This window comes from Aedes albopictus, chromosome 3, assembly GCF_035046485.1.
Source record: "Aedes albopictus strain Foshan chromosome 3, AalbF5, whole genome shotgun sequence".
NCBI lineage: Eukaryota > Metazoa > Arthropoda > Insecta > Diptera > Culicidae > Aedes > Aedes albopictus.
The window spans coordinates 425200918-425215380 of NC_085138.1; the positions used below are offsets into that span (position 1 = coordinate 425200918).

Genomic DNA, 14463 nt, shown 5'->3' on the forward strand with positions numbered 1-14463 from the left:
ATATAAAGAGGGTGGGGAGAATCATAAAAGACACCCATACGTATGCCATAGGATGCATATATATAGTTGAAATTAAAAGGAGCAATATTTAACTCGATTTTCTTATACGAAAGTTCCGAATAATTTTATTTGAAAACAATTGCAGTAGTTATTGCAAAATTTCAATGAATTTCTGGAAAATCCTTGAAGGCAATCTAGAGACACTTCCTAGGAAGACGGGATATGTTGAAAAGAAATAGATATACGGAATTCAGAATTAAAAGTTCATTGACTTGTATTCGCATTTTAAAAGATAAATCTGGAAAAGTTTTCAAACAAAAATGTATATGATTCCTAAGAATAAATATGGTAATTTACCATGCTGCAGAAACTCTATACGAACAAAATATTATTCTTAGACAGTATTTTTTTTTTATGTGTGTTAACGAGATTTTTAGCCCTAGGCTAGTTCATCTCGGGACCCACGCTTTACTTCCCTTCCAAACGAAGAACTCACATTTTGCGAGTTTGTCGGAAGTTCTGTTCGGAAGTCTAACCATCATACCAAGTCCGCTCCTAGACAGTAATTGATTTAATTCCTAAAACATGCTAATCTTTATATATAAAAATGCAGTGGCATACGTGGGACCGCTCATAACTCGCGAACAAAACGTCGGATTTGGCTCAACTTTGTTTTGTTCTGTTAGTTTTCACCCAAGGAAGGTTTATGAGGCAAAAAACATGGAAAACTGAGAGTTTTTGAAAATAGATTTTCCTTACATTTTGTGACCGGGGACTTGGTCTTGGATAGAAACTTGAAACGTCAAAAAACGCAGTAGGCAAGACAAAGTTTGCCAGGGACAGCTAGTATATAATAACAACATACAGTGACTTTCAACTCTTTGTGTAAAAAACTAACAGCTACATAAAAATTACGAATAAAATAAATTCTACCCTTATGCCTTTCTATCACCCCTCTGAGGCTAGTCTCCTTGACTGGGACCGACCTGTAGATTCTGGTTTTAGGGTTCTTTCACGAGGGTTCAGGAATGTTTCAGAGGAATGTTTGGAAATGGTTTCTGGAAGTTTCACCATTCACTTTTCGGACGTTTCGGTGGGGGTTTAACCCTTTGAAGCCGGAATTTTTCCAAGCGTTATTCTGGAGTTTTTTCTACGTTTTTCTGTAGTTTTGGTATTTAATAGTATAGAAACGGTAGAATATTATGCGGAATATTTTTTCTGGACATCCTAGGTCATCCAAACTATTCTTGAGTTTAGATCCTTAAGTCTATGGGTGTAACGGTAACTTCATTCATTATACAAAGCTACGATTTGTAATCTATTTTGTCCAGTAAGTCTTCTGAAAATTCAATAGACAGTATCAGATCAGTCGGGGTATCCTAGGTCATCCAAACTGTTCTTGAGTTTAGATCCTAAAGTCTGCGGGTGTAACGGTAACAGCTTTCATTAAACAAAGCTGCGATTTGTAATCCATCATGTCCAGCAAGTCTTCTGAAAGGTAAATAGACAATATCAGATCAGTTGGGATATCCTAGGTCATCCAAACTGTCCTTGAGTTTAGATCCTGAAGTCTATGGGTGTAACGGTAACTGCTTTCATTATACAAAGCTACGATTTGTAATCTATATGGACATTATATCTTATATATTATATATTATATATATCTTATATTATATATTATATATATCTTCTAACATATTCACAGCTAGATAATAACACAAAATGTATTCTAAGACGTTTATATTACACTTAAAAAACATCTTTCAAAATTGAGATTTCCAAAGATGTTTTCTGTGTTACTTGGGGTGGCTATGGTTATGACAGCTCAGATCAATCTTCAGCATGTAAGAACAGCTCTGGTCCAAGAACCTTGGAAGGGGGGATTTCTATGTAGATGTGATGTTTTAATTAACACCTATATGTTTCCGCATTTTGCGTTTGACCCGATGTTTGCTACTTTCAGTAAAATTGAAATGTCAATCTTGCGTCTCATGCCTCGAGCCCCAAAATGTTTTGATAAAACTGCTTGTTTGCAGCCTTGCTTTTCCCAAATCTTGGTGGGATTATACAGTCAAGTTTATTCCGTAAGTGGATAATGTCTTCGTATGAAGATCAAACCTATCAATTTGACTTCTTTTTTCTGAAATGATTAGAACGTTTTGTCGAGCATCACACCCATGATGTTTTTCTAGCAAACATGTCTCTCCATGGGAACCAACATGCTTACCAAAATGGAAAGCCCACTGTGATTTGTTTACACAATGTTGTTTACGATATCGGAAAAGCATTCACTGAAAAACAATTTTGTTTTGGGTGTTTTCTTGGATTTCCAGGATACTTTTGAACACGTACCTTTCGATTCCATATTGGAAGCCGCATGGATTGTCCTATTTATCTTTCAATGATTTCCAATTGGATTTACCAAATGCTCAAAAACCAACATCTCTTCTCGGCATTACGTCAAGCAGCGATTAGGAAATTGAGTGTTTGTGGGTGCCCCCATGCGGGAGTCTTGCCATGACTTTTGAGGAATCTCGTAGCAGAAACGCAATTGAGATAACTCAATGTGGTTTTCCTACTTATGACTCCTCAACAGGCTGCTTCATTTGTATATCTTAGCTGAGAATCCGACTGTGGAACTTTGAATCATTTGATATTTAACTACCCAGTATTTACGCAACTGCGTTTCCGAGTACTCGGTAAACACTTGATTAAGTGAAACTGACCTAAGAAGCCTGAATCCTCAGGATGTTCTGTTGTTCTGAACCCGTTGTGGCAAGTACCCAAGTAACACAGAAAACATCTTTCAAAATTTAAGCTTCAAAAGATGTTTTATAACTGTAATATAAGTGTATCAGGAAGCACATTATGTTATTATTAGGCTTTTATAATGTCAGCCGATTACAAACAGCAAAAAAAAATATCACAGATCACACCAAGTATATTTTACTAATATATAACAATACTGGAGCATCATGCAACTCACTCATGAAAGCCACAATGTTTTTATTTTACAACAGCAGCTCATTTGGGTTTGCCAAGTTTTCCTAACTGCAAAATTCAACACAGATTAAAGCTTCATGAACCATATTTTGGTCGGCAATGGTCTGAAAGATCTCCGACGATGACGATGATGTCGAGAAAGATTTACGAAAGCTGTCTAGTTTACACAGGGTCTCGAGAAAAGTTTGATCTGGGCAAGTTGTTAATGAATTTTAGGACGCAACTCGCAATTTGAATAGTGGCTGCTCACACACCGTTTAGTTTATCACCAAGCACCATCCTAAGTCCTCTCGGCAGCAGCTGATGTTATTCCAAATCAGATTGCGAATAATCTAAATCTCAAATTTCCAAAAACTAGTGGTCAGATATTAAATAAAAACGAATTAGAATCTGCACCAACAGCAGAGTGAAGGGAACAATTACAATGCAATGTTTACGTTTACATTTTGACAGATTTAACTAGGTATGCTGAAACTTAGTTGTAGTGTAGTTATTTCAGAGTTTAAATTTTGACCGCAAAACATAATTATAGCTTAATAAAACGTTTGTTGTATGATTGTTTTCATTATGTATTATAAACGTATTGTTAACGCAAGATCTTCATATATAGCGTCTCTTCCACAGCAAACCATCCAAATTACAGTACCTGTCAAAAATATGCATGCACAAATAAAAACATGGAAATCAATTGCACATGTTTTTACCTTCAAATCATTATAAATTCTTCAAACAAAACTATTTATAAATTTTACATTACTCTTATCTCCACGTGTGCCCAAAACAGTGATACATTTTAGGCTGAAAAACCATTATTATTAAGATTTGCATAGTTGTTTACATGCTTTGTACGGCACTGTAAGTATGATAGAAAATCAGCCATATTGAATCTACATGTGGAGTCAATAAACTGATAGAACAGCACAATTTGGATGGCTTATTTTTAATGGTTATGGTTGGCATTTCTAATTGAACCTAGAGCGCTTGAAATCTGGATGAGCAAAATCGAATGTTTCACCATAATTTTTGAATTGCATGTAAAATAGCGCTACCATTATTGAGCATAAACCGTGACTTAATTGGCTTTCCAAATAATTCGCAAATAATTGACCCCATAACATTTTCCAAATTCCATGTTCATGTGGTTGAACAAGCCAAATATGTTTATAACAAAATTTATTTTGTTTTTTGTGTTTTGTCAATTTTTTATGCCAGATATACTGTTGGACATCTTTTTTTTTGTAGCATAAATGCTTTCTATTAGTTACACTTTGGAGAGTGGCTCGCAACATGCGCGAAACCGCTCATCCTCTAATAATGAGAGTGACGAATACTCCAATCGCTGGATATTCAACTTCGCAAAAAAGGTCTGCCCAGACTCGGTCCCATCTGAACCGCTCTCTTGGGAAACTTCCTCAGGAGGCGGCTCTCTGGACAGACCATTCTCCATGCTGGAGTTCACTATGGCTCTTCTTTCATCAAACAATTCAGCTCCGGGACGCGATATGATAAAGTTCAATCTTCTGAAGAATCTCCCAGATATCGCAAAAAGACGATTACTGGACCTGTTCAACTCATTAACACGCTAAGTACCGACAGGCAAAAAAACGTGGAACTGTTTTTTTGCACTTCCATATCTCAGCAGTTAGTGAACCAAATTTCAATCTTTTTGCGTTAACGGAATCCTACACTATCCTAGAGAGGTGTAGTGAAAGCCGATTAGAATTTCATGCAGCTTCCGGTGAGAACCAGGCGAAAACATTAGTTCCACATTTTTAACTTCTTCCGGTTCCGTTTTGTTCCCGGATTGGTTGTGAGTAACCATGTCTTTGTAGCGAGTTCTTTCGGAACCTCGAAAAGATAGCAAAATTCTGTCTTCGGCAAAGTTGTTCAGAACAACAACCACTTCCTGGCGATGGATTTCATAGTTCCGAATTTCCCCACCACGTGGCGCTAGTGTACATAGTGACTTCCGGTACGACTTTGGTGGGATATAGCACGAGATTGAAGCCAGATAGGAAGATGCGATCTTCGGCAAAGTTGTTCAGGACAACGAGTACTTCCAGCTCATGAAGCGCATAGTTCGGAATTTCACCACCACGTGGCGCTAGTGTACATAGCTACTTCCGGTATGACTTTGGAGGGATATAGCACGAGATTGGAGCCAGATAGAAAGATGCGATCTTCGGCAAAGTTGTTCAGGACTACGAGTTCTTCCAAGTCATGAAGAGCATAGTTCGGAATTTCACCAGCACGTGGCGCTAGTGTACATAGCTACTTCCGGTATAACTTTGGAGGGATATAGCACGAGATTGAAGCCAGATAGGAAGATGCGATCTTCGGCAAAGTTGTTCAGGACAACGAGTACTTCCAGCTCATGAAGCGCATAGTTCGGAATTTCACCACCACGTGGCGCTAGTGTACATAGCTACTTCCGGTATGACTTTGGAGGGATATAGCACGAGATTGGAGCCAGATAGAAAGATGCGATCTTCGGCAAAGTTGTTCAGGACTACGAGTTCTTCCAAGTCATGAAGAGCATAGTTCGGAATTTCACCACCACGTGGCGCTAGTGTACATAGCTACTTCCGGTATAACTTTGGAGGGATATAGCACGAGATTGAAGCCAGATAGGAAGATGCGATCTTCGGCAAAGTTGTTCAGGACAACGAGTACTACCAGCTCATGAAGCGCATAGTTCGGAATTTCACCACCACGTGGCGCTAGTGTACGTGGCTACTTCCGGTATAACTTTGGAGGGATATAGCACGAGATTTTAGCCAGATAGAATTATGCGATCTTCGGCAAAGTTGTTCAGGACTACGAGTACTTCCAGGTCATGTAGAGCATAGTTCGCAATTTTACCAGCACGTGGCGCTAGTGTACATAGCTACTTCCGGTATGACTTTGGAGGGATATAGCACGGGGTTGAAGCCAGATAGGAAGATGCGATCTTCGGCAAATTTGTTCAGGACTACGAGTACTTCCAGCTCATGAAGCGCATAGTTCGGAATTTCACCACCACGTGGCGCTAGTGTACATAGCTACTTCCGGTATAACTTTGGAGGGATATAGCACGAGATTGAAGCCAGATAGGAAGATGCGATCTTCGGCAAAGTTGTTCAGGACAACGAGTACTTCCAGCTCATGAAGCGCGTAGTTCGAAATTTCCCCACCACGTGGCGCTAGTGTACATAGTGACTTCCGGTACGACTTTGGTGGGATATAGCACGAGATTGAAGCCAGATAGGAAGATGCGATCTTCGGCAAAGTTGTTCAGGACAACGAGTACTTCCAGCTCATGAAGCGCATAGTTCGGAATTTCACCACCACGTGGCGCTAGTGTACGTGGCTACTTCCGGTATAACTTTGGAGGGATATAGCACGAGATTTTAGCCAGATAGAAAGATGCGATCTTCGGCAAAGTTGTTCAGGACTACGAGTACTTCCAGGTCATGTAGAGCATAGTTCGGAATTTTACCAGCACGTGGCGCTAGTGTACATAGCTACTTCCGGTATAACTTTGGAGGGATATAGCACGGGGTTGAAGCCAGATAGGAAGATGCGATCTTCGGCAAATTTGTTCAGGACTACGAGTACTTCCAGCTCATGAAGCGCATAGTTCGGAATTTCACCACCACGTGGCGCTAGTGTACATAGCTACTTCCGGTATAACTTTGGAGGGATATAGCACGAGATTGAAGCCAGATAGGAAGATGCGATCTTCGGCAAAGTTGTTCAGGACAACGAGTACTTCCAGCTCATGAAGCGCATAGTTCGGAATTTCCCCACCACGTGGCGCTAGTGTACATAGTGACTTCCGGTACGACTTTGGTGGGATATAGCACGAGATTGAAGCCAGATAGAAAGATGCGATCTTCGGCAAAGTTGTTCAGGACAACGAGTACTTCCAGCTCATGAAGCGCATAGTTCGGAATTTCACCACCACGTGGCGCTAGTGTACGTGGCTACTTCCGGTATAACTTTGGAGGGATATAGCACGGAGTTGAAGCCAGATAGGAAGATGCGATCTTCGGCAAATTAGTTCAGGACTACGAGTACTTCCAGCTCATGAAGAGCATAGTTCAAAATTTCACCACCACGTGGCGCTAGTGTACATAGTGACTTCCGGTACTACCTTGGTGGGATATAGCGCGAGATTGAAGCCAGATAGGAAGCTGTGATCTTCGGCAAAGTTGTTCAGGGCTACGAGTACTTCCAGCTCATGAAGCGTATAGTTCGGAATTTCACCACCATGTGGCGCTAGTGTACGTGGCTACTTCCGGTATAACTTTGGAGGGATATTGCACGAGATTGGAGCCAGATAGATAGATGCGATCTTCGGCAAAGTTGTTGAGTACTTCCAGGTCATGAAGAGCATAGTTCGGAATTTTACCAGCACGTGGCGCTAGTGTACATAGCTACTTCCGGTATGACTTTGGAGGGATATAGCACGGAGTTGAAGCCAGATAGGAAGATGCGATCTTCGGCAAATTAGTTCAGGACTACGAGTACTTCCAGCTCATGAAGAGCATAGTTCAAAATTTCACCACCACGTGGCGCTAGTGTACATAGTGACTTCCGGTACTACCTTGGTGGGATATAGCGCGAGATTGAAGCCAGATAGGAAGCTGTGATCTTCGGCAAAGTTGTTCAGGGCTACGAGTACTTCCAGCTTATGAAGCGTATAGTTCGGAATTTCACCACCATGTGGCGCTAGTGTACGTGGCTACTTCCGGTATAACTTTGGAGGGATATTGCACGAGATTGGAGCCAGATAGATAGATGCGATCTTCGGCAAAGTTGTTGAGTACTTCCAGGTCATGAAGAGCATAGTTCGGAATTTTACCACCACGTGGCGCTAGTGTACATAGCTACTTCCGGTATGACTTTGGAGGGATATAGCACGAGATTGAAGCCAGATAGGAAGATGCGATCTTCGGCAAAGTTGTTCAGTACTACGAGTACTTCCAGGTCATGAAGAGCATAGTTTAAAATTTCACCACCACGTGGCACTAGTGTACATAGTGACTTCCGGTACGACTTTGGTGGATATAGCACGAGATTGAAGCCAGATAGGAAGATGCGATCTTCGGCAAAGTTGTTCAGGACTACAAGTACTACTACATACTAATCTCCGGTAAGAATTTGATGAGGTATTGCACGATCTTCAAGTCTGATAGGAAGGACTACGAGCACTACCGGGTTCGGAATTTTACCTCCACGTTTTGATAGTATACAAAAAAACGATTTTTAAGAGCTATGCAAGAGAAATTTAGGCCAGATTGGGACTTCTCTGACTCACTCAAAGGATTGTTCTGGCAATTTATCTAGCTATTTGTATGGGAATTCCTCAAGGAAATTCCGACAGGGAATTCCCTCAGGGTTGGCCCTTTATTAGGGATTTTTGTTCCACATATTCCTACTGGAATTTCTTTAGAATTTTATTCAAGCATTTCTCCAGTGATTCTTTTGAAATAAACTCACCTATTCATTATGTCTCCAGGAATTCCTCCGGATATTTTTCAAAGCATTATTCCAGCAATTCCTCAAAATATTGTTCCAGAAATTCCTCCTCCAAGGATTCCTGTGAATATTTCTTCGTGGAATTCCCAAAGGAATTTATGCAGTCGTTATTACTAAAATTGCTCACGGACACACTTCAAGTATCCCTCCAGAGATTCCAGTTGAATTTCTTCCAGTAAAGAAATTGCTTCTGGAATTTTTTGAAATATTCTTCCAGGAATTTTTCAAGAAATAGTTAAATAATTCAAACAAAGATTTTTCCAGCTATTCGAAAAATTCTTCGAAATTTCACCAAGAATTCTTTGGGATTTTTTAGAGATTGCTTCGGAAATGCCTCCCAAGATTCCTTTGAATGTCCATTCTCCTTCGATTTCTTTGCCAAATTCTTCCAGGAATTCTATCGGGATTCCTCTAGTGATATTTTGGAAATTTCTTTAGCGGTCCTTTCTGGATTATTTCCAAGATTTCTTTCGGGAAATCATCTGGGTGATTCCATTTGGGATCCTTGAGTATTGTATTGCAAATCTTTCCAGAGATTCAGGAGATTTTCCAGCGATATCTTCAAAAATTCACCCAAGCATACATTTATATTTTCTACAGGGAATTTTCAAAAGGGATTCTGGAGTTCCTCTAGATCCCCGTTTGTATTTTCCTTGATGAACCCATCTTCTAACGTTTTCTTTCCCCAAGGATTTCTTCAGAAATTCCTCCGGAGCTTGAAAACTTCAGCGATTTCCATTTAAATCACTCCGGAGCTTCTATCTGCGATTCATTTACGATAAATTTTAGAAGTTCTTTCAGAGATTCATTATGATACTCCCGATTTTAGGAAAGTTTTTTAGTGATGCTTTCGGAATATGGTTTGCAGGGATTACTACGTATTTTTTTCCTAGAGTTCGTTCGCGAAGTCCTCGAAAGATTCTTTCAGAAATTTATGCAGTGATTTATTCGGAAATTCCTCTCCAGAGTGCCCGAGTCCGTGGCGCTGTTGATCGCACCCCTTTATTTTCGGATGGTCATGGGTTTGATATATTATTCTGGATAATAAATATGAAGTTGGAGCCAGAAATTTATTTGAATATCTTTGCTAAAACTTGTGTGAATCATCATTATGAGAATATCTTTGTGAAGTTCACATTTTTCACGAAACAAAAATCTGCCATGAGATCAAAGCTTTTGCGATAATTATACTAAAACTTTATTTCTACTAGAACTGAATCTCTTAGAGAAACGACTTGGGCATTCGCAGAAAATATTTCTGTAGATATTCTTAGGGAATATTCTTCAAGTGGTCCTGAAATGATCCTTGCTCCTTGATCCTTGAAAGTGCGAGCTAGACTCGTACCTTTCTATCTGGCTTCAATCTTGTGATACATCTCACTGAAGACGTATCGGAAGTCACTATGTACACTAGCATCACGTGGTGGTGGAATTCGGAACTATGTTCTTCATGAACAACCGCACCTTCCTATCTGGCTTCATTCTAATGATATAGCGCCACGAGGTGGTGTTAGTCGGAACTATGCTCTTCATTACATGGAAGTACTCACAGTTCTTAACAACTTTGCCGAACATCGCACCTTTCTGCCTGGCTTAAATCTCGTGCTATATCCCAACAAAGTCGTACCGGAAGTAACTATGTACAATAGCGCCACGTTGTTGTGAAATTCTGAACCATGCCCTTCATGACCTGGAAGTACTTGTAGTCCTGAACAACTTTGCCGAAGATCGCATCTTTCTATCTGGCTTCAATCTCGTGCTATATCCCACCAAATTCATACCGGCACTAGCTATGTACACAAGTGGCACGTGGTGGTGAAATTCGGAACTATGCTCTTCATGACATGGAAGTACCTGTAGTCCTGAACAACTTTGTCGAAGATGGTACCTTCCTATCTGGCTTCAATCTTGAGATATATCCCACCAAAGTAGTACCGGAAGTCACTATGTACACTAGCGCCACGTGGTGGTGAAATTCTGAGCTATGCTCTTCATGACCTGGAAATACTCGTAGTCCTGAACAACTTTGCCGAAGATCACATCTTCCTATATGGCTTCAATCTCGTGCTATATCCCACCAAAGTCGTACCGGAAGTAGCTATGTACACTAGCGCTACGTGGTGGTGAAATTTTGATCTATGCTCTTCATGACCTGGAAGTAATCGTAATCCTGAACATTTTTGCCGAAGATCGTACTTTCCTATCTGCCTTCAATCTTGTGATTTATCTCACTGAAGTCATACCGGAAGTCACTATGTACACTAGCGCCACATGGGGGTGAAATTCCGAAATATGTTTTTCATCACCTAATAGTACTCGTGGTCCTGAACAACTTTGCCGAAGATCACATCTTCCTATATGGCTTCAATCTCGTGCTATATCCCACCAAAGTCGTACCGGAAGTCACTATGTACACTAGCGCCACGTGGTGTTGAAATTCTGAACTATGCTCTTCATGACCTGGAAATACTCGTAGTCCTGAACAACTTTGCCGAAGATCACATCTTCCTATATGGCTTCAATCTCGTGCTATATCCCACCAAAGTCGTACCGGAAGTAGCTATGTACACTAGCGCCACGTGGTGGTGAAATTCCGAACTATGCTCTTCATGACCTGGAAATACTCGTAGTCCTGAACAACTTTGCCGAAGATCGCATCTTCCTATCTGGCTTCAATCTCGTGCTATATCCCACCAAAGTCATACCGGAAGAAACCACGTACACTAGCGCCACGTGCTGGTGAAATTCCGAACTATGCTCTTCATGACTTGGAAGAACTCGTAGTCCTGAACAACTTTGCCGAAGATCGCATCTTTCTTTCTGGCTCCAATCTCGTGCTATATCCCTCCAAAGTCATACCGGAAGTAGCTATGTACACTAGCGCCACGTGGTGGTGAAATTCCGAACTATGCGCTTCATGAGCTGGAAGTACTCGTTGTCCTGAACAACTTTGCCGAAGATCGCATCTTCCTATCTGGCTTCAATCTCGTGCTATATCCCACCAAAGTCGTACCGGAAGTCACTATGTACACTAGCGCCACGTGGTGGGGAAATTCGGAACTATGAAATCCATCGCCAGGAAGTGGTTGTTGTTCTGAACAACTTTGCCGAAGACAGAATTTTGCTATCTTTTCGAGGTTCCGAAAGAACTCGCTACAAAGACATGGTTACTCACAACCAATCCGGGAACAAAACGGAACCGGAAGAAGTTAAAAATGTGGAACTAATGTTTTCGCCTGGTTCTCACCGGAAGCTGCATGAAATTCTAATCGGCTTTCACTACACCTCTCTAGGATAGTGTAGGATTCCGTTAACGCAAAAAGATTGAAATTTGGTTCACTAACTGCTGAGATATGGATGTGCAAAAAAATTAGTTCCACGTTTTTTTGCCTTTACGTTACAAAAACCCTGTTGGTATAAGCAGTGTTAATGGAGAACAACATCGTTCCGCAATGGAGACAGGTCAAAGTAATAGCTATTCAAAAGCCTGGTAAACCAGCGTCTGATCAAAATTCATACCGCTCAATTGCTATGCTATCATGTTTAAGGAAATTGTTAGAAAAATGATCCTATCGCGACCCCAAGCAACACACTTTGTTATAGAAAAGCTTGTCGTACTTCTCCATAACATTTTCCTGTCATGGAATAAAGATGCGGCAACATGTTCCGTGACTTTTGCATGACCGAAAAAGCGCAAGAATTTGGTTTTCTGCAACAAATTATTGTTATGCAAAAGTTTTGATGTAACCTTACGATAACAAACAAACATGTTAGCGAAATACAAAATTCTGACATCAGCTGACAACTTTTTGCGGGAAATTATCATAAACGCACGAATACAGGAAAAGGCGATTGATTTTGTTTTATCTTGTAAGCATGTCGTCAGAGAAGAGTGAACAATATCTTGCTCACAAATTTTAAGGAAAATAGATCTTCGAACATAACCGAATAATGCTAAATTATGTGTGTGCTTTGACTTTTATCGTGAAGTATGACATTGTACCTCCACAAAATTAAAGCGCCATTCGATCGACCGAATATTACCAAATTATTGAGATTTTTTACGACGGTCGTTGGGCTTCTTTAACAATCATGTTGTTATTCAAGAAGAATCAACATGGCGACAGCATCATATGGCTGCACGGAAAGTATACAGTGTCAACCAAAAGCATTTGTACATATGACTTTGTTAGCATGTATTATTATTATTTTATATTTTCAACCAACTATGCTGAACAGTATATTTTTTCCAATAATGTTTTCTTACTTCAAACGATTACACGACAACCGAGTAAACTCGTGTGTCGATCCATATAAGAAACCAAATAGTTTCTATTTATTTCTTCAGGTTGTGATTTCTTTTAGCATACACTGTAATTGGAAACATCTGTCAAAACAAATGTTTCGTTATTTTTTCAAATATGCATTCGTTTCATGGCGAACAACACACATGTCACGGAAGAGTCACGGCAGCACAAGTTTTGTTGCACAGAAGTCACAGTGACTTCTGTAGAACAAAACTTTTACTGCCGTGACTATTCCATGACTCTTGCGTGACATGTGTGTTACTTGCCCTAACAGTTGTGTAGTGTCAAACATAAACAAAACAATCAAAGTTTGGGAAAGAAATGAGGATGGTTTACGGGAATTTTCTAGAACGGCAGGGGAGATTTACGGCTGTAGAAACAACGACTAATGGCTACCTATCGACTATTGAGGCGAAAAAGAATCACAAACAGGTAAGCTAAGCAAATATTAGCTGAAAAATGTTCTGCAAGACGGTTTGCTTCTCTGCTCGCCAGCTGGCGAGCAAAGAAGCAAGCCGTCTTGCAAAACATCTTTGAGTGGCCAGCCAGACAAGGATTCAATCTAAACCTGGTCAGAATTGTCAAGCTCCAATTTCAGCAATACTCGCTGAGTCTTATTTATGAAATAAACTCTAGCCAATTAAGTCCATAAGTCAGATTCGGAGAAATTCACTTTGACAGCGAGACGCGAAATTTGTTTGTTTTCTGAAAACATATTGGCAACATTATTTAAGATGCAAATGTTTTCTGAAAACTATATATTTACTAAAGATGTTTCGAAGAAACTTATAAAACACTCTTAGATAACATATTTTTGAGTTTCTTCATCTGCAACTTGTTTCGATGTGTTACTTGGGACTCGACCATTGGGTTGAATCGAATAACTTGCTTTCAAATACACAGTTCGGGTTTCGCAAGGGCAAAGGAACAAACGATTGTCTAGCGTTGCTTTCAACAGATATTCAACTGGCCTTTGCGGAAAAGCAGCAACTGGCTTCAGTTATTTCCCAGTCAACCAGAGATCGTATAAGATGTAGAATAAGATGTTAAAGTGGAGGCGATATGCGTACATTTAACATGCGCCTAAATGGAGGCATGCACGCATATGGCCTCCACTTTATCATCGTATGCAACATCTTATACGATAACTGGTTGTCTGGGTTTGGACATTAAGGGCGCCTTTGATTCAGTTTCCATAGGCATATTGTCAGAAAAACTGCACAATAGTGGATCTCCAGGAATTTTAAATAATTTCTTGTATGTCAGAAAAACATATGAGCTTCAATCTCGGACAACTGACAATTTCCAGAATTAGCTACATGGGCCATGTTTAAGTCCCTTGCTTTAAAATTTCTATGTGAAAGACATTGACAGTTGTTTGGAAGGACAATGCACGCTGAGACAACTGTGGTTTCTTTAAAAGGCCCACATGCAGACATGTTGCAAAGACCATTGCAAAATTCCCTAAACAATCTGTCCGGTTGAGCAAGAGGTTTGGGGATAGAGTTTGCTCCGCAAAAAACTCAATTGGTTGTTTTTTTCTAGAAAGCGGAATCCAGCCCAATTGAAACTTAACCTTTTGGGAACAGAAATCGACCAGTCTTTAACTTCGAGATACCTTGGGGTCTGG

At 40.3% G+C, this 14463-nt stretch overlaps 1 protein-coding gene across 2 annotated transcripts in view; it reads right to left on the reverse strand.

The window, feature by feature from the left end:
• The window catches only part of LOC109433484 (fasciclin-3), a 381470-nt gene that overhangs the window by 40963 nt on the left and 326044 nt on the right, over positions 1-14463 (reverse strand). The window lies entirely within an intron of this gene.